The sequence below is a fragment of the Neofelis nebulosa genome, chromosome 4 (assembly GCF_028018385.1).
Source record: "Neofelis nebulosa isolate mNeoNeb1 chromosome 4, mNeoNeb1.pri, whole genome shotgun sequence".
Lineage (NCBI taxonomy): Eukaryota > Metazoa > Chordata > Mammalia > Carnivora > Felidae > Neofelis > Neofelis nebulosa.
Window position 1 is genome coordinate 139,313,684 of NC_080785.1, and position 24,183 is coordinate 139,337,866.

At 39.9% G+C, this 24,183-nt stretch overlaps 1 long non-coding RNA gene across 2 annotated transcripts in view; it reads left to right on the top strand.

The window, feature by feature from the left end:
* LOC131509960 (uncharacterized) overlaps nt 1–24,183 on the top strand; it is a 189,666-nt gene that overhangs the window by 74,151 nt on the left and 91,332 nt on the right. Inside the window, exon 4 of one of the 2 annotated variants that reach the window (XR_009260828.1) lies at nt 11,037–11,734. The exons of the other annotated variant lie outside the window; for it this stretch is intronic. This is a non-coding gene — a long non-coding RNA (uncharacterized LOC131509960). Of the gene's footprint in view, nt 1–11,036; nt 11,735–24,183 lie in introns of those variants that run through there. 2 annotated transcript variants of the gene reach the window in all.

Below are 24,183 nucleotides of genomic sequence, written 5' to 3' on the forward strand. Positions count from 1 at the left end.
GAGCTGAAGTTGGACACTTAACCGACTGAGTCACCCAGGTGCCCTGGCTATTTATGTTATTTAAATGTGTGTGTGTGTGTGTGTGTGTACATGTATATAATTTAACATCTTGGGGAGGCCAATGTAGCATGTGGTTGAAGTACTGTGTAATTATAAAACTTATACAGTTCAAATAAAAATGCCTCTAGGTTTTGTATACAAATGTTTATAATAGTTTTATTTGTGATCTGTAAAGCTAGAACAATCCAGATATCTTTCAGCTAATAAACGGCTAAAAAAAATATAACATATCCATACTGCGGAATATTAAGCAGTAGTAAATGGATAAATCTCAAAAGCATGATGTTGAGTGAAAGAGGCCAGGATCAAATGGCTGCTCTACAGTCCTCTATAAGTATGTTTTTAGGACTTTCTGGAATAGGCAGAAAAACTGAAGTAATTGCTAGAGGCATGAGTGGGGTTAGGGATTATCTGTACAGGGGCATGAGAATTTGGGGAGGAGATATTATGTGTCTTAATTGGGGTGGTGCTTATGATAACTCATAGGACCATGTGCTGAAAAGGATGAATTTTACTGTGTGTAAATTATATCTTGATAAAAATAAAATTTAGGGGCACCTGGATGGCTCAATTGGTTAAGTGTCTGACTCTTGATCTCAGCTCAGGTCTTGATCATAGGGTCGTGACTTCAACCACCTTGTTGGGTTCCATATGAGGTATGAAACTTACTTAAAAAAATTTTTTTTAATACCTCTGGGTTTTTTTTAAATATAATTTATTGTTAAGTTGGCTAATATATAGTGTATACAGTGTGCTCTTGGTTTTGGGGGTAGATTCCCGTGATTCATCTCTTACTTACAACACCCAGTGCTTATCCCAACAAGTGCCCACCTCAATGCCCATCATCCATTTTCCCCTCTCCCTACCCCCCCCCACCATCAACCTTCAGTTTGTTCTCTGTATTTAAGAGTCTCTCATGGTTTGCCTCCCTCTCTGTTTGTAACTATTTTTTTACCCTTCCCTTCCCCCATGATGTTAAGTTTCTCAAGTTCCACATAGGAGTGGATATGATATCTGTCTTTCTCTGACTTATTTCACTTAGCATAATACCCTTCAGTTGCATCCACGTTGCTGCAAATGGCAGGATTTCATTCTTTTGGATTGCCAAGTAACACTCCATTGTATATATATACAACATCTTCTTTATCCATTCATCTGTCAATGGACATTTGGGCTCTTTCCATAATTTGGCTATTGTTGATAGCACTGCTGTAAACACTGGGGTATGTGTGTCCCCATGAATCAGCATTTCTGTATCTCTTGGGTAAATTCCTAGTAGTGTAATTGCTGGGTCGTAGGGTAGTTCTGTTTTTAATTTTTTGAGGAACCTCCATACTGTTTTCCAAAGTGGTTGCCCCAGTTTGCATTCCCACCAGCAGTGCAAAAGAGATCCTCTTTCTCTGCATCCTTGCCAACATCTGTTGTTGCCTGAGTTGTTAATGTTAGCCATTCTGGCAGGTATGAGGTGGTATCTCAATGTGTTTTGATTTGTATTTCCCTGATGATGAGTGAGGTTGAGTGTCTTTTCATGTGTCTGTTGGCCATCTGGATGTCTTCTTTGGAAAAGTCTCTATTCATGTCTTCTGCCCATTTTTTCACTGGATTATTTGTTTTTCAGGTGTTGAGTTTGCTAAGTTCTTTATACATTTTTGGATATTAACCCTTTATCCGATATGTCATTTGCAAATATCTTTTCCCAATCCGTCGGCTGCCTTTTAGTTTTGTTGATTGTTTCCTTAAATACGAGGTTTAACAAAATTCCTTGAAAGAGTACAGCATCTCAGACATAGCTAATAAAGAGCTGGGCTCCTTCCTGAGGCAACCTCACTGACTAAACAAGGCCTTATTGAATCATAATTACCCACTGGCTGGCCAGGCTTTAGTTAACTTCTGCTTGGCCTCAGTACACAGCAGAGGAGCTCTGGTAAAAGTGGCAACAACAGGTAGAGCGGTAATATTATATCTCAGTATGTTAGTGTGTGCTTTGTATATCTTTTCTTCCCCTTCTAGAATACCAAGGCTATTGTGTTTCCTCTCCTAGTCCATAAAGAAACAAAAGCAAAGACCAAAAATTCCATTGGCCTAAGCATGGGCAGAATTCTTTATTTATTTGTTTTTTGGTTTTGGTCGATTGGTTTCTATTGAGATATAATCGACATATAAGATTATATTAGTTTCAGGCGTACAATATAATGATTTGATATTTGTATATACTGGGAAATGATTACCCCTGTATTTCTAGTTCACATCCATCCCCCACCTGTAGTTACAATTTTTCTTCTTGTGATGAGATCTACTTACAATATGGTATTATTGACTATAGTCACAATGCTGTACATGACATCCCCAGGACTTATTTGTTTTATAACTGAAAGTTTGTACCTTTTGACCACCTTTACTCATTTTGCCCACCGTCGACCCCTGTCACTGGCAACCACCAACCAATCTGTTCTCTGTATCTATGAGTTCATCTTTATTTTTGTTTTTCTTTAAGATATCCCATATAAACGAGATCATGCAGTGTCTTTCTCTGACTTATTTCACTTAGCATAATGCCCTCAAAGTCTGTCCATGTTGTGGCAAATGACAAGATATCCTTCTTTTTTATGGTTGAATAATGGTCCATTGTATATATACCACATCTTCTTTATCCATTCATCCACTCATAGACACTTAGCTTGCTTGCATATCTTAGCTATTGTAAATGATGCTTTAATAATACTACTAATAATAATTTTTCAAATTAGGTTTTGTTTTCTTCGGGTAAATACCCAGTAGTGGAATTACTGGATCGCATGGTAGTTCCATTTTTAATTTTTTGGGGAACTTCCATCCATTTTTGTAGTGGCTATACCAATTTACTTTCCCACCAACAGTGCATATCCTTGTCAATACCTTTTATCTCTTGTCTTTTTGATAATAGCCACTCTAACAGGTGTGAGGTGATATCTCCTTGTGGTTTTGATTTACATGTCCCTGATGATTAGTAATGATGAGGTAGAACCATTTAGCTGAAGTTTTCATCATCTAGTCCGTATTGCGATGTGCTGTCCATGAAAAATACACACTGCATATTTGAAAACTTAGTATAAAAAAATGTAAAATAGCTCATCAAGTTTTATATTGGTTTTAAAAATGATAATCTTTTAGATATATTGAGTTAAAACATGTTAAAAATTAATTTTTCTTTTTATACATTTTAATAAGCTCTAGAAGATTTTAAATTACCTATGAAATTTAAAACTTCACATTATAAGTGAAACTTTGTGACTCACGTTATATTTCTATTTGATAATACAACTATAACCTTGGTAAATGACTGAATTGCCCATAGGTCAATTGTGGTAAGGATCAAAACTAATGAAGGTTAAGAAATTAGCATAGTGTCTGGATCATAAGGGACTTTCAAAAATGGTTGCTATAAATAACACGAAACTATAGATTTAAGTAATTATTTACATACTGTACATACACTCAAGAACTGTCAAATTATTAAATGACCATACTATAAAGAAGTAGGTTTAGGTACAGCCAGATTTAATTATTATAGAGGCTGCTTTTAGGCAACAGGCTTCAACAATGGACACTTGAGCAAGGCAAGAGGGCCCACAGTGAATATGGACCCGAATGCAAAGAGGCTCATTAGGCCACAGGCCCTCACTCACCAATGGGCTACTTAAAACCAGGCACAGTAATAAAAAAGGGAAAATTCCATAGATCCCCATACTGCCTCACTCCACCCTATAGTTGCAGCCTCTCATCACCACCTCATGGTAGACAGTCTCTCCTTTGCTGTGCTGCTGCCCTGCATTGTATTCAGTAACTTTGTCTCCTTTGTTCTGCCTCGGGTGAATTCTTTGACCACCAATCCTGCTGGCCCCCATGCTATTGGGTTACCCCACAGTTACCTGCAGTTGTGGTTCATTCAAAGGCAAATTCCTTCAGGAGGTCATATGGTGGCAAGTTAGAATTAATACCCAAAGGTAGCAGTGGTGCTGTGGGGGTTAGGGGCTTATCTGAAGGGGCTTTGAGGAAGAAAGTCAGTTCTCTGGAGTTTGGGAGAATTGAAGCATTAAATGGTTCTAGGAATGGTAACGACCCTGTGAAGCACTCACAGTTCCCATGAAAGGGCAAAGCAACATACACTGAAGCCCAGGGAGCTGGTCTGGGTCATGGAGCTTGGGAACCTCAACCCCAGGCTTGGCACAGAAAGCATGGAGATCAAGCTGAGAACCCAAGGAGAGCGACTCTAGTGGACTGAAGACCAGAAACCTTTCCCCATATTTCTGTACCGAATAAATTCAAACATTTCTGTGTAACTTCAAGGTGGGAAAGGAAAGTCTCCCCCCACCTACACACATGTATGCACACACATCAAAATGTCTGAGGAGATGTTGTACCAAACCCTGGCAAGTGACTGGGTTGGTTTAGAAAAACTTGAGGTTCCTGCACCTCAAGTTCTGTCTTACGTCATCACGGTGGATTCTCATATACAAATTCATTTACTCAAAGGAAAATATTTCGGTATTTTTATTTTTTTAATGTTTTTTAACATTTATTTATTTTTTGAGAAACAGAGAGAGACAGAGCATGAGCAGGGGATGGGCAGAGAGAGAGGGAGACACAGAATCTGAAGCAGGCTCCAGGCTCCAAGCTGTCAGCCCTTAGCCTGACGTGGGGCTCGAACTCACCGACTGTGAGATCATGACCTGAGCGGAAGTCGAATGCTTAACTGACTGAGCCACCCAGGTGCCCCAAATATTTCAGTATTATTAAAAAGCAAACTTCCACTGGGTAAATTTGAAGATCTAATTGGCTTTATTCAATGATCTGTGAATTGGGCACATCCCATCTAGCAAGTAGAAAGGAGTTCTGAGGAATTGTACAAAATGGAAGATTTTTATAAGAAGGAAGATGGGGCAAAATGTTATTTGCAAAAGAAAAGAAAGGTCACCTTCCCTTAGAGGAAGGACTCACCCTGTAGATTACCTGACTAGTGCAGATTGGGAAATTCCAGAAAGATTGGTTTAAAATTCCATTCTTGGAAGAGGCTGAAACTGCAGTTAGGTAGGCTTGGTGAGGCTTAACATAAGTGACTCCATTTTGGGCCTGTTTCTTTGTAAGAGTATGATATATTTTCAAGTGTTATCGTTAGGTGTTTCTTGGGATAGGGTAGAAACTAGAGGGGGTTTCAATGACTGTTGTGTTACTTGTCCATAGGGTTTGGGGACAGTGAAAAATATGTATTGCTTTAATAACAATAATAATAACAACAACAATAATGTATTACCATTTCACAGAAAAAGCACTCTCTATTGGAGTAATGCTTCTAATAGAGCTCATCAAACTCCACACTCGAAAAACAAATAACCCAGTGAAGAAATGGGCAGCAGAAAACATGAATAGACACTTCTCTAAAGAAGACATCCGGATGGCCAACAGGCACATGAAAAGATGCTCAACGTCGCTCCTTATCAGGGAAATACAAATCAAAACCACACGCAGGTTTTTTTTTTTTACTCCACACCTGGGATTCATTGTCTCACTGCTTCGAAGAATGAAGAGGTGGACACAAAATGAGCAGTGGGCCAAAGTTTATTAGAGTATAAGATTAGAAAGTAAGAATAGTAGGAAAGCTCTCTTTACGGAGAGAGGACATTCGAAAGTGAATGCCCGTGGACTATCAGCAAGTGTCCTTGTTTTATAAGGTTCTGGTCAGCCCTCCCTCTTCCCTTCCCCCTTGTTCCTTCTCAGGTTCTAACCTTATTGGCTTGATAGGTCTAGGCGCCAGGTTGTCCATTCCGGCTTGGCTTGTTTCTATTATATGAGGGGTAGGGGTGGTCTATGGCCATACTTAGGTCTTCTGTCAAATTCCTGAGGGGAAATCAGAGTGGGGAGTTGGTGGGGTCTGTTACATTGTTAAGAGGAACATTATGCCTTGATAGGGTTTGCTGTGGTCAGGCATTCCCAGCATTTTCCCCAAATAGGTTCATTTCCCCACCCAGGGACCTCTGGCCCTAGTCTTTCCCTGTCTGCCTACTGAATCCTACCTTCTCCTATCATACTAGGAGCTTTCCAGACTTATGTAAGAGCTTATTTGTTATTCTCCTGAGGGTTCTAGGAATATGTCCTTAGATATTTGGTTTGTGGCTGCTGATTACAGAGGACATCCCTATCTCTGGCCTTGTCCTTAGTGGCCTCACTGATCAGGATGTTGCCACTCAGAATGGGGAAGGGCTGGGCTATAAGCTTCAGAAATTCCTCCTGGAGCAACAGAATATACTTAAGCCCAACTCCGGCTTCTAGTCAGTTGTTGAAGTAGCTCAGGCATCAGTTTTTGATTGAAGAACTCTTTCTCAGAACTATGCAGGAGTGAGTTCCGTGTTTCTGCTGAGTTCCATGTATGCTGCTCCTCTGGCCATATTAGTTCAGGGCCAGACACCAGACTCAAACAAGGGCTCTCTGATTCTCTGTCTCCCAGTAATTTGTGACTGAGATGAAAGGTGTCGGTCCCTGAGAGTCCCCAAAGTCACAGACATACAGACATAAAACTCAGAGGCATCAGAAGACACTAAAAAGCAGAAAGATGGGCAGATGGGATCTGAGTGAGAAATAGCAGAGAGTAGAATGTCAGTCCTGGTGTCAAGTTCCGGTCTCTGCCGGAGACGCCTTTGTCTTTGGCTTCCCTGAGACACCCTTGTATCTTGTGCCAGGAAGCAAAAGTTCCTCTCCTCTCAAAGGTCTTTCTAGCTGGACTAAGAATCAAATTGACATGAGACAGATTAACAGGAAAAAAAATCAAAATTCAATAGTGTACATATGGAGAATACACACACACATGGAAATTCCAATGACAGGCAAAATGAGACGTATACATCATTCTGAACTGAGAAGGGAGGTAGGGTCTGAGACTTCAGAGGGAAAGAATATTAATTCACAAGAAGATGGAAAAGAGTAAATGTTTGGTAAACAAATATTTGCCCTGCCATATAGACGAGTTACTTAGATAAAATTTATCTCTGATAATAACCCTTATCCTGAAAAGAGCTTCGAATTTAGATTCTTCTATGTAGTTAAGGGAGTGGCAGAAATGTCTCTTGAGCCCACGGGGTATCAGTCGCCTTCAGCTCTAAGTAATCCACATACCAAAATGGCCCTTCTTGGGGCCTGCCCTTGGATCCTACACTTGTAATAATTTCCCTCCTTTTGCTCAAATTAAATTCCATTGGTGTCATCTACTTACAATCAAACAGTCCTAGGAAGGAAGGAAAATATCCACCTACTTACATCTTTTTTTAAAATGTTTATTTTTGAGAGAGAGAGAGAGAGAGAGAGAGAGAGAGGGAGAGGGAGACAGCGTGAGTGGGGGAGGGGCAGAGAGCGAGGGAGACAGAATCTGAAGCAGGATCCAGTCTCTAGCTGTCAACACAGAGCTCAATGAGGGGCTCTAACTTACAAACTGCAAGATCATGACCTGAGCTGAAGTCGGATGCTTAACCAACTGAGCGACCAAGGCACCCCCTCCAACTACTTACATCTTAAACAGCCAAGGAATAATTCTCTCTTGGGAGAGTCCATAAATAGTAGGAAAAAATTTTCTCCCATTTCTCACCTGTACTAAGGGATCATAATACCTCATTTCTCTGCAAACATTGTGAATTTATAGAAAAGACACAAGAAATTTGCTAGAGAGTTTTGACAAGCAGTGTGATTGTTACAATGCTCTGACAACCCTACGTAGACTGTCCGGTCTCCTCTCTGCCTCCTTTGGCTTCACTGCCAGCTAGAGGTGATGTTAACACTACCCTACTTTCCCCACATCAGAATAATTGCATCTGATTTTTCAGCCTAAAACAAGATAATCATTTGCAGTATAACTGTTAGGAAACAGAAGAGGGCGCCCTAAGAATATTTAAGAAGCGACAAAGAGCATCTCTTACACCTTTAAATACTACAATGAACGCTTCCTCTCAGGCATAGAAAAGCAGAGCATGGTCGGTTTTGCAACTCATATTATTCTGTGGAGCCACATGACTAGGGATAAAGATCAAGCGTGCCTAAGTCAGTCTCCCAGAAAAAGGCAAGGCCTAAAAAAAATAGTATCTGTTAAAATGTTTGTATTCCCAAATAATAATCTGATTGTCACATGGCATCGTAAAAAAAGGGTGATCAGAAATTACTTCTTTTGATGGATATGGAGAAAGAAATAACAAAACTAGTGTTTAGAGGAATTTTCCATATATCAAATACATGTTTATGAACATAATTTTTTTTTTTTATATATTCTACAACAACTCCTAGAGATAAGTACTCAAATCCCCCCCTCCCAAACCTTTGGTAAACTAAGGGAACATTTTATTTTATTTTTAACGTTTTATTTATTTTTGAGACAGAGAGAGACAGAACATGAACGGGGGAGGGGCAGAGAGAGAGGGAGACACAGGATCAGAAGCAGGCTCCAGGCTCTGAGCCATCAGCCCAGAGCCCGACGCGGGGCTCGAACTCACGGACCGCGAGATCGTGACCTGAGCTGAAGTCAGACGCTTAACCGACTGAGCCACCCAGGCGCCCCTAAGGGAACATTTTAACTAGTACCTCTTTCACTTGCTCCAGTCTTCTCCATCATGATATATGGCCTGAAATAAAGAGGTAGATTATTTAAGAAATTGTTATTGAATTAAGCAGATAGAGAAAGAAGGAGAGGACCAGGAGGGTGTGGGGGAGAAGGTGAGGGGAAGGAGGGAGAGGAAAGAGAGGGTCTGAGTGATCCGCTTTCCTTGTATTTTCATGCACCCTAACAGCCCCAATATACATATTTCAGAGGCCCCAACTAGGCATAAGAGATGTCAACAGAGGCTACAAGTCCACCCAGGAGTGAATATTTAGGAGAGAGCCAAATGCAGCTACTGGAAGGGAGAACAATCAAGGGAGGGGTATTGATTTAGCACACTCTGAAAGCAGCGTTCACAGAAAGGCTTTACCGGCCTCCAGCTGTTCATTAGTTAATGAATATGAAATATTGACTCAAGGATGGCCCCACAGGTGTTCAGGAAAACAATCTCATTTGTAACCAGTCAACTGCACAAAGCCTAAGGATAGATGGGTGGGGGCAGGGAGAGAGTCCTTTACCCCTCGCTTCCCAGAACCTCAGGCTAAGGTGGATCCCTGTGTCCAGATTCTCGGCCCACCTCAAACTGTGGAGTAGGTCCTGAAATAAAGACAATGGGGTACATCTGTTCCTCTCCTCTTTCTAACACTTGGGGATGGCCAAACTGAATCCCAAGGTTTGGTACCTTTGAGAAGTAAAATACTTTAAAAAAATCAACTCATGAATTTATTTCCAAATATATTTGGAGAAAAATAAACTTCTATATAAAGCTCTCAAATTCACAAATATTAGAGTAAACTCAAATGAGGCATTTATATTTTCCAAAGTTTATTATTTTTAAAATTTATTTAGAGAGGGAGATTGAGAGCAAGCAGGGAGGGGCAGAGCAAGAGGGAGACAGAATCCCAAGCAGGCTTCGTACTGCTGTCTACACAGAGCCCAATGCGGGGCTTGATCTCAGGAACCATGAGATATGGCCCCAGCTGAAGTGAGGAGTCAGATGCTTAACTGACTGAGCCATCTAGGCACTGCTATATTTTTTAAAGTAAAGTAGATATTTTAAAAAATTATAATAGAGGGGTACCTAGCTGGCTCAATAGGTAGAATGTGTGGCTCTTGATCTCAGAGTTGTGAGTTTGAGCCCCACATTGTATGTAGAGATCACTTAAAATCTTTAAATAAATCATAATTGAATAAGTAGTATATAGATATGACTATAGATACTGAGGCCAGAGTGTTAATGCCTGGTGTTTGAGAAACAGGAATTGAGGGCAGGTGAACCAGGAAGATTAGAAAAGTGGATGGATGGATGTGTAGTTGAGTCAGGAGTGTTGGGTGGATGAATGAGTTCAGGGATGGATGGTTGGCCAGTTGGATAGTTGGATGTGTGACAAATCAGGAGAGTCATGTTCCCTTAGCTTACTTATTTGCTAGTGCAAAGTGGAAGTCACTGGATTGAAAGGAAATGGAGGTAGAAGTGAGTTCATCTGGTTCCCAACCAGTGTACCACAACAAATAGATGTGGGCCAATCCCTTCACGGGTGAGCTGGCAACCTATGTTAAATTGTTTATTTTCCTTATGATTCAGGATCTCACCAAAATTAAGAGTGTGGGCTCTGGAGTCAGATTTTTTTATGTTAAATTGCAATTACTGCTCTCAGTTGACCTTGGTCAAGTTGCCTTACTGTGCTTTCCCCTATTTGTAGAATGAGGACAATTGTAGCACCTGTTCTGTGAGGTTTACAAATAAAGGCAGCCAAAACAGTCGGTCTATAAAATCCAAATTGACATTAATTGATGAATGATTTTGTTTTCCTGGAATTAAATTCATGATGTTGAATATAATAAAATGAAAAGATGTTTACATGTTTTAAGTTTCACTTGTCAGTCTGAATCTTTCGATTTCAGGCTAGCATTATTATCAATGCTGTTTTTTATTTCCATTTTAACAATGAAGTTATTTTTAATCTCTAATCATTGGTTTGATGAGGTATTCAATTTAATCATGTACACCAAAATATAATACTGAATTTTTAAATAGCTGTCTAATGAAAAATTTATTTTGACTTATAGACTTCTTTGAAAATAACCTTTTTTGTAGGCAGCCTCAAAATAGTTCCCAATTATCCTCCTTGTACCCATGCCTTTTGTATTTTTTTTCCCTTTGGGTGTGGGTTGGACTCAGTGACTCAGATCTAATAAATAGATTGTGGTAAAAGTGATGGGATATCACTAACATGATTAGGTTACCGAAAACGCTGGTTTCCATCTTGTTTGCTTTCTCTTATGCTCCTTCTGTCCCTCTCTCTCTCTCTTTTCTCTCTCCCTCTCTCTCTTTCTCTCTTTTTCTCATATCCTTGCTCTGAAGGAATTGAACCACCATATTGTGGACAGCCCTATGGAGAGACTTATGTGGCAGGAACTGAGACCTCTGGCCACAGCCCATGAGGGCCTGAGAGCTGCCAACTGCCAAGAGAGTGATGGTGGAAGTAGGTCCTTCTCCAGTCAAGCCTTGAGGTGCCCACAGCCCTGCTGATGCTGTGATGACAATCTTGTGAGACACTGAGTCAGAGGCTGTGCCTCACAGAAACTGTGAGGTAATGTTTGTTGTCAAAAGCTGCTAAATTTGGGGATAATTTGGCACGTAGCAAAGGAGAACGAATACATCATCAAAATGGAAGAACTATTTTGCAACCGAAACACGGTACTAAGACACCAAGTTTCCTCTATCTTTTGCACGTGTGAGCTTTGCCAATGAACTCACTTAACCTTTCTGACTTCCATTTCCTCATCCGTCATATGGGGATAGTAAACCCCAAAACCCCATACAATTGTTCATTTATTTAACCTTTCCTATAACACTCATTAGAGAGTGTCCTACTCCACAAAGTGGCTCCATTTCTTGCTTGTGGAAAGAAAGCACCTTTGTGAGGCTGTGGAAGATAAAATACCAGGTTTTGAAATGCAGATTTTGTTTTGGGAAGACTCAAATTAGATCAGTGTGCTCATCCTGACTTTGTTAAATAAGAATTCGAGGCCAAATATGTGTAAGTGTTGCAGGATTTTTTTTTTCACCTCATTACCCCGGATTCATTGTCTCTCCACTTCAAAGAATGAAGATGTGGATACAAAATAAATGAGCAGCCGGCAAAACTTTGTTAGAACATAAGATCAGAGGTAGGAATAGTAGGAAAGCTCTCTTTACAGAGAGGGATCATTTGAAAGTGAATGCCCCTGGAGTGTAGGCAAGGGACTCTGTTTTATAGGATTTGGGTCGGCCCCTTACCTTCCTCCTTGTTCCTTCTCCGGTTTTACCCTTATTGGCTAGGTAACTCTAAATGCCTACTCACTCCTTTTTGATTGGCTCGCTTCCATTGTATGAGAGGTGGTCAGTAGCCATACCATTCCTCATAGGTCATACATTTTATGGTTCAGTACTTATTTTTATTTGGGTCCTTTGTCACATTCCTGAGGGAAACCTGAGGGGGTGTAGGTGGTGTTTGTTACATTCTTAAGAGAAACTTTACGCCTGAGGGAATTTGCTCAAGGTCAGACTTTCCCAGCATTGTTTTAAAGTGTGTGTTTCCCCCACCCAGGGACCTCAGGTCCTAACCTTTCCCTCTCTGCCTAGTTTATCCTAGGTTTCCCTGTCAAATAAGTCCTACTCACCTGTTACCTCCTCCGCAAGGTCTTCCCTGATAAGCCTGGGTGAAGCAGCCCCCTCTACTCCCAACCCCTATTTCTGCTCCCATCTTTTCATTGCACTAAGCAGTAATGGAATTTATTGCAGTCGTTTGTTTCTGTTCTGCTCCTCCCTCGATTTTGTGAGGGCAGGAACCTCTCTGCCTTAGTCACTGCCAGAACACTGCCAGCCTGAAGTCGGAGCTCTATATATGTGTTGCCTGCCTGAAAGGGGTGGGAAGTGTGTTTGCTGCCTTCATTATCTTGCCAAGAACTAGTTGCTGAGCGTTTCAGGTAAAGTACTTGGTTAAAAGTAAAGAACTCATCGTTATGTTCAATTTAGGATTTTTCTGGTTTTCATAGGATTCAGGATTGAGAAATTGCAGAAGGCTCTGGATAGAAGCCAGTGAAGAGTTACAAAAATCATTGCAAAATCTTAGCCCCAGAAGCTTTAGAAAATGAGAGATGGACCAACAGTCTTGAGGCCCTTCTACCTGCTAGCAACACCCTTTGAAACATTCCAAACATTTGTTATTTCAAGGGGGGGCACTTGCCCTGTTCTCCCCTCACCCCATTTTTTTTGTCATTGTTACCATTTGTTCTGGAAATAGACCTATTACTGGTTTATGGTGGCTAAATACAGACTTTCAGAGCCTTCAAATGAGAAAATGAAAGCCTAACTTCCAAAATTCTTCTTTGGATGCATTAATTTTCTTCCACTGAACCTTCATTTATCCTCCTCCTACTAGAACACATCCTTTGTTTAGTGAGTATGTGTGTGTGATGGGGGTGGTTAGGGAGCTGTGAAAAGGAAGAATGAAGGGAAGTGTGGATATATTCAGATTTTTATTTAAGTACCATAGTTAAAAAGTATTCTCATGTAACATTCTGGAAGAAGTGCAGGACTTAATGTCACTTCATTGGAGGCTCCAAAAGGATGGCATATAGTTGTATTAAATGAATTGCTTCAGAAAGAAGGCTTAAAAAATAACCTCAACCCTTCTTAATCTCAGGGACTTCACTAAGCCTTTAGCCTTTAAAAAAAAAAAAAGTCTAGCCTTTTCATTTATTTTCCTTCTAAAGTAAACATCACAAGATGAAAAATTAATTTCAACTTTTCATAGAGGTGGCAAGGGGGGGCTGTCTTCCTTCGTCCTTAACCCTTCTTCCCTCAGGCATGATTCTGGAGCTGAATAAAGACAATATGTTCCAAATTGCCAATCACATTAGTCTCTGTGTGGGCTGCTTAAAACATGCAAATGGCTCTGAAAAATGTCTCTCATCCTACAAAGATAAATGAAGGTGTGTATCACCATCAATTGCAATAGAAGTCAAAGGAGGACAGAAAGCACTGATAAACGAGACGTCTTTGCCTTTCCCCATAGACAAACATTCTGTGAGGAAACATGAGTGTTGATGGATTACATCAGCCTCCTGACTTTACACATACCTGTAGCCTTCACTGCAGCCTATCCTCCCCAGCCCTGCGGACACATCTTCCTAAAGGATAGTTTTGTTTACTTAACTCCTGTGCTCAAACACCTTCACTGGCTCCCTATTGTCCATTAAGAAAATAAAGAAAGCCCTCACCTTTTCATACCAGTGTTCAAGGCCTCATTAACCTTGCCATCCTTATTACCCACAGCCTCTCAAAGTAGATCTTACAGGGGTGCCTGGGTGGCTCAGTCGGTTAAGCGTCCGACTTTGGCTCAGGTCATGATCTCCTGGCTTGTGGGTTTGAGCCCCGCGTCAGGCACTGTGCTGACAGCTCAGAGCCTAGAGCCTGCTTCAGATTCTGTGTCTCCCTCTCTCTGCCCTGCCCCGGGCTCTGTCTTTCTCTCTCAAAAATAAACATTAAAAAAAAAAAAGTAGATCTTACATTCTAGCCAAAGTCAATTATCAGGGATCCTTATAACCTGAGTATTTGTCAGAATCTCCATAGTAATGATATTCCAAAAGAAAGTCAAAGCTATAAGAATAGGAAAAATATTTACCAAGGAAAAAAAAACATATATAAAGTTAAGACCTCCTCTAGCGTCTCTGCCCTTTGAGTTATCTGCCCTTGATTTCTCATTGATTATCAGACACTGTCAACTTCCTTCAGTACAAGGTAAATACAACATGAACTGATTGCCAAAGGACCTATGAACATGACAAGAAATGAAACATTTTATGAGGTTCATAAAAATGATATAGGAGAAATTAATTGAGTTCTCAAATATTTTTGCAGGTATGACCTCTTCATGGCCAATCTGTGAAACTCAAATATAAGGTGCAAGAGGTCATCTCATGTTACCATAAAATTTGGTCAAAAGTACACGCACACATACACCCCAGCCTTGATCCATTGTTTAAAATTCAGTGATGATAATTGACACATCCTAATATATAAATATATCATTATAAGTTAACCTTATTTTTAAAAATTTTTATTTTCTTTTTGGAATACATTTTCAATCAAATTTCCATGCATTACATATGAAATTTTGGTTCCCACCACAAGTGGATTCCCTGTTTTGACATAGCAGTTTCCTTTGGTCCTTGCTCATACCTCAAAATATTCTACACTTTTCTAGTCCTGCTGATTTGCACATCTTCCTGTTGTGACTCTCCTTATCCTTCCAGGTGCAGCTCAAATACCACTTCCTCTAAAAATCTTTCCCAAAGCCCTCTAATAAAAAGAAAACATCCCCCTCCAAACACACAGCAGATTTCATTTGCAGCAACTATGGGGCATTTCCTTGAGGAATAGAGATTTGAGTATACAGGGCTAGACTGAGGGTAAGTTCTATATAGTTCCCATTCATTCATTCAGCTAATATTCGTTGAATTCTTTAATGTATCAATTAGTGCTCTGGGGCCTGTGGGGAGACAAGGTTGTCTCTGTAAACCATGTCTTTACTGAATTCTATTTGTTGAACAAAGGGCCGCCAAGACAGTGAAGATTTACATTTCCTTTTCTGTGGGCTTTTCAAAGTGAAAGTAACAGTTACAAACTTTCCTGTCACTTACACAAGGGGGAGATTTATTAGTTTCCACTGTGGACCTCTTTTCGAAAGGAAAAGGTTTCATGCAGGAAATAATGGGTCCTCCTTGCACAGGGCCAGCACCCTGGCTAGCTCCCCTCTATCTTAGCCCTGTGGGGTAGCTGTTGATGATCTGCCACCCAGCTTTTGTGTGGCCAGAAGCAGAACTTGGCAGCTGGTACTCGGATAGAGTGATGTCAGATGGAGCTACAGGTCCTGTCCCTGGTGAATTCTGTAATTTGTTTGGGTTCATTTCTGCAGAGCTCGAAAGCTGTTTCTCAAAGCAGCCCTGACCAGTGTGTCACAAGTTGGTCCAAGTTTGTGTCCAAGATCCTTCATGGAGAGGAGAGAGAAGATGGTTCTTGACTGGAACCTCTGTAACATGGTTAGGGTTACCTGCTAATCTTTGTGGAGAATGTAGAATTTAAGATACCAAAGAACACAAAGTTTCAAAGTTAAGATACCATAAAACACAAAGTTTTATGTGTATATGAAATGAACACAAAGTTTCTATAACCTTGGGCAAGTCCCTCCTCTTCTGGGACTCAATTTTCCCATCTTTAAAATGGCCATTCATAAAATGGTCATGAATCAAACACTGGATGATGGCAGAGATCAATCATGTGACACAGATGGTTCAAGTGGCCTTGGCATAGTAGTGAGAATTGTGGTGGGATGAGCTGAAATTGCACACCCCCTTTAAAGGGATTCACATTCAAATATTTTGTAAACGTGTGTGCTTCACACCATACAATTTTGGGTTTGATGTGGCCTAGGGATGCCAGTTTGCAAGTCCCAGTTTAGGGGAACAGTGAATCTTTATTTTAAAATTATTTTTAGGAGAGCTTGGGTGGCTCAGTCGGCTGAGTGTCTGACTCTTGATTTTGGCTCACGTCATGATCTCACAGTTCATGAGATCAAGCCCCACGTGGGATTCCTTGTGCTGATAGCATGGAGCCTACTTCGGATTCTCCCCCTCTCGCTTCATCTCCCCCACTCAGGTTCATGCTTTCTCAAATAAACTTAAAAAAAATAATTGTTAGGTTCATTCATGCATTTTGCAGCTGAGACATCTTTCAGATCTCTTTGTGATGATACCAGGGCCATCTTTCCTTCTGACCAATATCCAAATCTTCTACTAAAGCAAAGGGCAAAGTGGATATGTTTTCCTGGAGTTTTAAATGTTGAATTCCAAGCTTGTGTATATACTTGGAACCAGTCTTAAGACTACAAACTGATTCTTGTAAATCTTCTAACATAATAGGAAATATATTGACTACTGATCAGTGCTTCTGTAACCCAATGGCAGTCTGCAGCTGGAACTTTGGGCTGACTGACCACGGTGTGCCTTTAGCTGCCTTTGGGAGAAGACTCTAGAAAAGATCTTCCTGGGCCATCATCCAGGCCCCTGTCGGGACAAGGGGCTTCTAGAGGGGAGCCCACAGGACACCTCCACTCCTGTCTTTCCTGAAACAAAGTTTGATGCAAGTTTAAGCAGTTATTCACTGATAGGTTTAGGGAATAGTTTCAAAGCTCTACTGAGGGCACAGAAGGGTGGAGGGAGAAAAGAAACATTAAATGCCATGACTTAATCATTCTCTTTTGTACTACACAAGGGGTAAGCTCCCAGTGTTAACTGTCTTTAATCAGATTTTTAATTTGGCCACACATAGCATCACCTAAGAAGCTAAAACACACACACACACACACACACACACACACACACACACACACACACACACATGCCTGGGTCCTAACTACTGGAGATTCTGACTCTATGGGCTTGATACAGAACCTGAGCATCAGGATTTTTTTTTTTTTTTTAATTTTTTTTTCAACGTTTTTTATTTATTTTTGGGACAGAGAGAGACAGAGCATGAACGGGGGAGGGGCAGAGAGAGAGGGAGACACAGAATCGGAAACAGGCTCCAGGCTCCGAGCCATCAGCCCAGAGCCTGACGCGGGGCTCGAACTCACGGACTGCGAGATCGTGACCTGGCTGAAGTCGGACGCTTAACCGACTGCGCCACCCAGGCGCCCCATGAGCATCAGGATTTTTAAGATGACTATGATGTGAAGCCAAGGTGGAAAAACACTAGTCTAGACCTTTAGATGAGTGTGTGTGTGCTAGGATAGGGGTAGAGGGTGGTTTCTGAGTGTTCAATCTAGTACCTAATGCTTTTCTTTCCTCACTTCCCACTGTGTTTCCTTTAACCGTTTTGCACTTTCTCTTCAGTTCATGCCTCACTCCTCCTATTAAGTAAACAAAACCCAGCTTCCTTTTTAGATGTCTTTTACTATGTCTAGCAAATTTGGTAGCTTTAGGCATCCCTTGGGTGTGAAAGCTTTTGTGTCAGCATTAGATGGTACAACATTTTCTCACTTGCCACTAAGTATGTTACAAATGTAATTATAATGGCTGCATAATGTGTTGTCATGTGAATACATGATCATTTATTGATACAGTTTCCTATAGTTATGCATTTTGGTTATTTCCCACTTTGTGATAGCATAAATGCCATCACCTATTTTAAATACAAATATTTGTCCACTTCTCAGATTATTTCCTTAGAGGACTTTCTTAGCAGTGAAAATTATTGGTGCAAAGATAGTAAACATTTTTAAGACTCTTGGTATATATGACCAAACCACTTTCCAAAGGTGCTGTACTGATTTAGGAAGCCAATCAAAATGATGTTCTATAATTAATGCTTCCTTTGTTGCTGATATGGGTGCATTTTAATTGCCTGGCATAATTTAAACAGAATTCGATTAAGGCCTGTGTTGTAGGCTGTACCATTCAATAACAAGTATTAAACATGTTGTAATACTAATAAATATTTATTGTACATTCCAAGGAGAGCTGCATTTTATTTGTTCACTTGCAAAACTTGCTTACTTCACGGTACCCTTCAAATTAGCAAAGCCTTTATTTATTTTCATCTTGAGTAATTTCCTTTATAATCATAACAAAATAGAATATACTCATAAATTATAAACTGAGTCTTTGGACATACTGCAGGAAAATCATCAAGAGAGATTTTGAACATTGGGGGTTCCTGGATTCCATCCACAGGAGACTCATGTTTATTAGATTTGATCTAGAGTCTGACAAGCTATATGTGTCTAGGCTGCCCACGTGAGGCATCCATGTTCAGGCTTGGGTACCGCTGCAGTCTGGTATTATGAGAAAGTTTTTATGACTTGCCCAGCCCTATGTATCACCACCCTTCTTAAACTTTGCACTTCTTATTTATAGCCAACAATTCAAGAATTGTTTGATCATACTGCTTTTAAATTTATAGTAGATTGATGGAGCATATAAAGTTCTAAGAATTAAAATTAATAATAAGATTAAAGTAAAATGTACTTGTAGATGAAGTAATTGTGGCAAGAAATGGTTAACATTTTATTATTCTCTTTAATATATGTGCAAATTAAATAATATCACAAATATGTTACCATGATAAGGCTTAAGATATATAACAGAGACCAATGATCATCAACAGGATGGTTTACAGCTCCAGGGTTAGCTGGTAAATGTGTCTCAGGCTTCATTTTACAGATTATTATCATGCACTCATGAATTGGTTGGAGCCTCTCAAGTTCTTTTTGTTCCTGAGAATGGCATATTACTTCCCAAGTCACTTTTCTATGTTTATTATGACATACATAATACATACATGCACACATACACTTACACATATTAAAGAAACTTTGGAGGAAAGAAATCAATGATGCTATCTTTCTATAGAAATAATTTGGGGGGGGGTGGTACAGGATGGCGAAGCAGCATGGAAGTTCTCTGTTTCTCTCATCCCTGAAATCCAGCTAGATCAGAACCAAACTACTTTTGACACCTAGAAAATTGATTTGAGGATTAACACAACAATCTGAATAACTTGAGCCACAGAACTCAGCAGGTATGTGGTACAGAGAGATGAATTGGGGGAGAGAGAAGTTAGAGAGGGCAGAGAGCTGTTTTTGTAGAGAGAGGACAGAGACAAGGGGGAGAGTACAGGGAAAGTATTCCCCCCAAAAGCAGCTGTTGTGAAAGAGTGACTGAACAAGTGACTGAACAAGAAAGGGAGAAATGAGAAAGGAGAGGGTTTCAGTATCATTAGGACTCTACAAACAGGAGATACCAGACTGGGAAATTCTGCAGCTCAATACCTAACAGGGATGTGGTAGGAAGAGCAAATCCCTAGGAGCAGACAGTGAGGTCGAAAGGGTCCACTGGCCACACAGGGAGAAGCAGTTGCCTGCTAGGAGTGCATTTGGTACAGGCTGTACGGCCTCCCCACAGGCAAAGGTCCCAGCAGACCCCAGAGAACAGCCACGTTTGCTCATATTGGAACAAAGATGCTAAGGTGCAGTGAAACCTGGTGCTGCTTGTGTATTATGATTTACCATAACCCCTCAACTGCTGCTTTATGAGATTGCATGAACTTTTTCTCAGATGAGCCCACATCCACCCACAATCTCTGAGCCTCTGCAGCAGTGTGATTGCATTCACATTCCCCGGAGGCAAGCAAGCACCCAGCCATTCCTCGGCAAGACCCACCCCTAGAGGGTCAGAGCAGGTCCAAGTCACAGAGCCCTCAGAAGTGAGGGGTTTGAGGGATGCCTGGCTGGCTCAGTCAGTTAAGCATCCAACTTTGACTCAGGTCATGATCTTGCAGGTCACAAGTTCAAGCCCCACATTGGGCTCTGTGCTGACAGCTCAGAGCCTGGAACCTGTTTCAGATTATGTGTCTCCTCTCTCTCTGCCCCTCCCCTGCTCACACACTCTCTCTCACAAATAAATAGACATTAAAATTTAAAAAAAAAAAGGAGGGGTTTGGATACACAGTCCCGTCTGAGATAAAATTTGGGAGAGAGGTGCTGCCTGGCAGGCTGATGGCTTGGACACAGACAGTGTATAAGTGGGGTGTGGACAGGAGTGGGAGACAAAGGAGAGGTACTTGATTGCTGGTTGGTGAGAGCTCAGAGTTCTGGTGCAAGAGACTGGGAAGCTGGGTGATGCCATTTTCATCCCTGTTGTGCAAGTACATACACACCTACACCCATGTCACACCGGTCCACCCCAGTAAGCTAAGAAGTGCCACCTAGTGGAAAATGGAGCTGTTACACCCAGCCCCATCCAACTGTGCCAATCAAGCCCCAGAGGACCACCACAAGTCTCTACACCTGCTTAGTTTGCGGACTGTAAAGTGCTTCAGATTTCATTCGTTCATTGGCCATCTATTCATTTTTTTTTTCTTTTTCTTTTCTTATTCATGGATACAGAAAGAGAAATAATTTATTTTTATGTTCCATTTTTATAAAAATATTTTTAAAAATTTACTATATTTTTCATTTTTTTGTAATTTTTTAAATTCTATTTTACTTTATTCATTTCAGTTTATTCTATTTTATTGTATACATTTTTAAAATTGTTAAAAGTTTTCTTACTTATTTTTCTTTTCTTTCCCTTGTTTCTCTTTTCTATCAAGCTTCTTTCAACAACCAAACCAAAGCACACCTAGGATCTAATTTTCTTTATTTCATTTTTTGTGTTGCTTTTTAATTTTTTAATTTTAATTTTAATTTTATTAATTCTTTTTCTTCCTCCAAAATGACAAAACAAAGGAATTCATCCCAAAAGAAAGAACAGGAAGAAATGACAGTCAGGAACTTAATCAACACTAATATAAGCAAGATGTCTGAGGGAGAATTTAGAATAATGATAATAAGGATACTACCTGAGGTTGAAAAACGCATAGAATTTCCTTCTGTGGAGATAGAAGTAAAATCTAGTCAGGATGGTATTAAAAATGCTGTAACTGAGATGACATGCAATCTCGAATAGATGCCACAGCAGCAAGGGTGGATGAAGCAGAGCAGCAAATCAGTGATATAGAAGAAAAAATTATGGAGAATAATGAAGCAGAAAATAAAAGAGGGAAAGTAAGGCAAAAGTGCACGATTTAAGAATCAGTGACTCATTAAAAAGGAATAACATCTGAATCATAGGGGTCCCAGAAGATGAAAAGAGAGAAAAAGAGGTAGAAAGTTTATGTGAGCAAATCATAGTGGAAAACTTTCCTAACCTGGGGAAAGACACAGACATCAAAATCTAAGAAGCACAGAGAACTGCCATTACATTAAACAAAAACTAGCCATCCATAAGGCATATCATAGTCAAATTCACAGAATACACAGACAAGGAAAGAATTATGAAAGCAGCAAGGGGGGAAAAGTCCTTAACTTATAAGGAAAGACAGATCAGGTTCACAGCAGACCTATCCACAGAAACTTGGCAGGCCAGAAAGGAGTAGCAGGATATATTCAATGTGCTGAATCAGAAAAATATGCAGCCAAGAATTATTTATCCAGGAGGGCTTTCATTCAAAACAGAAAGAAAGATAGTTTCCCAGACACACAAAAACTAAAGGATTTCATGACCACTAAACCAACCCTGTAAGAAATTTTAAGGGGGACATGCTGAAGGAAGAAAAGATGAAATAAAACAAAAAAGACCAAAAGCAGCAAAGACTAGAAAGGACCAGAGAACACCACCAGAAACTCCAACTCTACAGGCAACACGATGGCAATAAATTAATATCTTTCAGTACTCACTCTAAATGTCAGTGGATTAAACTCTCCAATCAAAAGACATAGGGTAACAGAATGGAAAGAAAACAAGATCCATCTATATGCTGTTTACAAGAGACCCATTTTAGACCTAAAGATACCTTCTGATTGAGAGTGAGGGGTTGGAGAACCATCTATTATGCTAATGGTCACCAAAAGAAATCTGGAGTAGTCATACTTGTTTGAGACCATTTAGATTTTAAAATAAAGACTGTAATAAGAGATGAAGGGCATTATATCATTAAGGGGTCTATACACCAAGAAGATCTAACAATTACAAACATTTATGCCCCCAATGTGAGAGCACCCAAATACATAAATCAATTAATCATAAACATAAACTCATTGATAATAATACCAAAATAGTAGGAAACTTCAACACCCCACTTACAACAATGGACAGATCTTCTAAGCAGAAAATCAACAAGGAAACAATGTCTTTGAATGACACACTGGACTAGATGGACTTAACACATATATTCAGAACATTTCATCCTAAAGCTGCAGAATACACATTCTTCTTGAGTGAACACGGAACATTCTCCAGGATAGATTACATACTGGGACACAATCAGCCCTCAACAAGTACAAAAAGATGGAGATCATACCATGCATATTTTCAGACCACAATACTTGAAGCTCAAACTCAACCACGAGAAAAATTTGGAAAGACAGCAAATATTTGGAGATTAAAGAACATCCTACTAAAGAACGAATGGGTTAACCAAGAAGTTAAAGAGGAAATTAAAAGTACACGGAAGCCAATGGAAATGATAACACTACAGCCCAAACTTCTGAGATGCAGCAAAGGCAATCGTAAGAAGAGAGTATATAGCAATCTGGGCCTTCCTAAAGAAGGAAGAAATATCTCAGATACACAACCTAACCTTACACCTTAAAGAGCTGGAAAAAGAACAGCAAATCAAACCAAAAACCAGCAGAAGATGGGAATTAATAAAGATTAGAGTAGAAATCAATGCTATTGAAATCAAAAGAACAGTAGAACAGATAAATAGAAACAGGAGCTTGTTCTTTGAAAGAATTAACAAATTTGATAACACGCTAGCCAGATATATCAAAAAGAAAAAGGAAAGGACCCAAATAAATAAAATCAACAATGAAAGAAGAGAGGTCACAACCAACACTGCAGAAATACAGACAATAATAAGAGAATATTATGAGCAATGATAAGCCAATAAATTGGGCAATCTGGAAGAAATGGACAAATTTCTAGAAACATATAAACTAAAACTGAAACAGAAAGAAATAGAAAATTTGAACAGACCCATAACCAGTAAAGAAATCGAATCAGTAATCAAAAATCTCCCAAAAAAAAAACAAGAGTCCAGAGCCGGATGACTTTCCAGGGGGATTCTACCAAACATTTAAAGAAGATTTAACACCTATTCTTTTGAAGCTGTTCCAAAAAATAGAAATGGAAGGAAAACTTCCAAATTCATTGTATGAAGCCAGCATTACCTTGATTCCAAAACCAAAGGCCCCACTAAAACAGAAAATTATAGACCAATTTCCCTGATGAACACGGATGCAAAAATTCTCAACAAGATACTAGCCAACAAGATCGAACAATACATTAAAAGAATTATTCACCACAATCAAGTGGGATTTATACCTGGGACACAGGGCTGGTACAATCTCTGCAAATCAATCAATGTGATACAATACATAAATAAAATTGATCCTCTCAATAGATACAGAGAAAGCATTTGACAAAATACATCATTGCTTCTTGATAAAAACCCTCAAGAAAGTAGAGATAAAAGGACCTACATCATTATCATAAAAGCCATATATGAAAGATCCACTGCTAATATCGTTATCAATGGGGAAAACCTGGGAGCTTCCCCTAAGGTCAGGAACATGACAGGGATGTCCACTTTCACCACTGTTATGCAACATAGTATTGGAATCCTAGCCTCAGCGATCAGAAAACACAAAGAAATAAAAGGCATGCAAATTGGCAAGGAGGAAGTCAAACTTCAACTCTTTACAGACGACATGATACTCCCTATGGAAAACCCTAAGATTCCACCAAAAAACTGCTAGAACTGATCCATGAATTCAGCAAAGTCACAGTACATAAAATCAATGCACAGAAATTGGTTGCATTTATATACACCAATAATGAAACAGCAGAAAGAGAAATCAAGC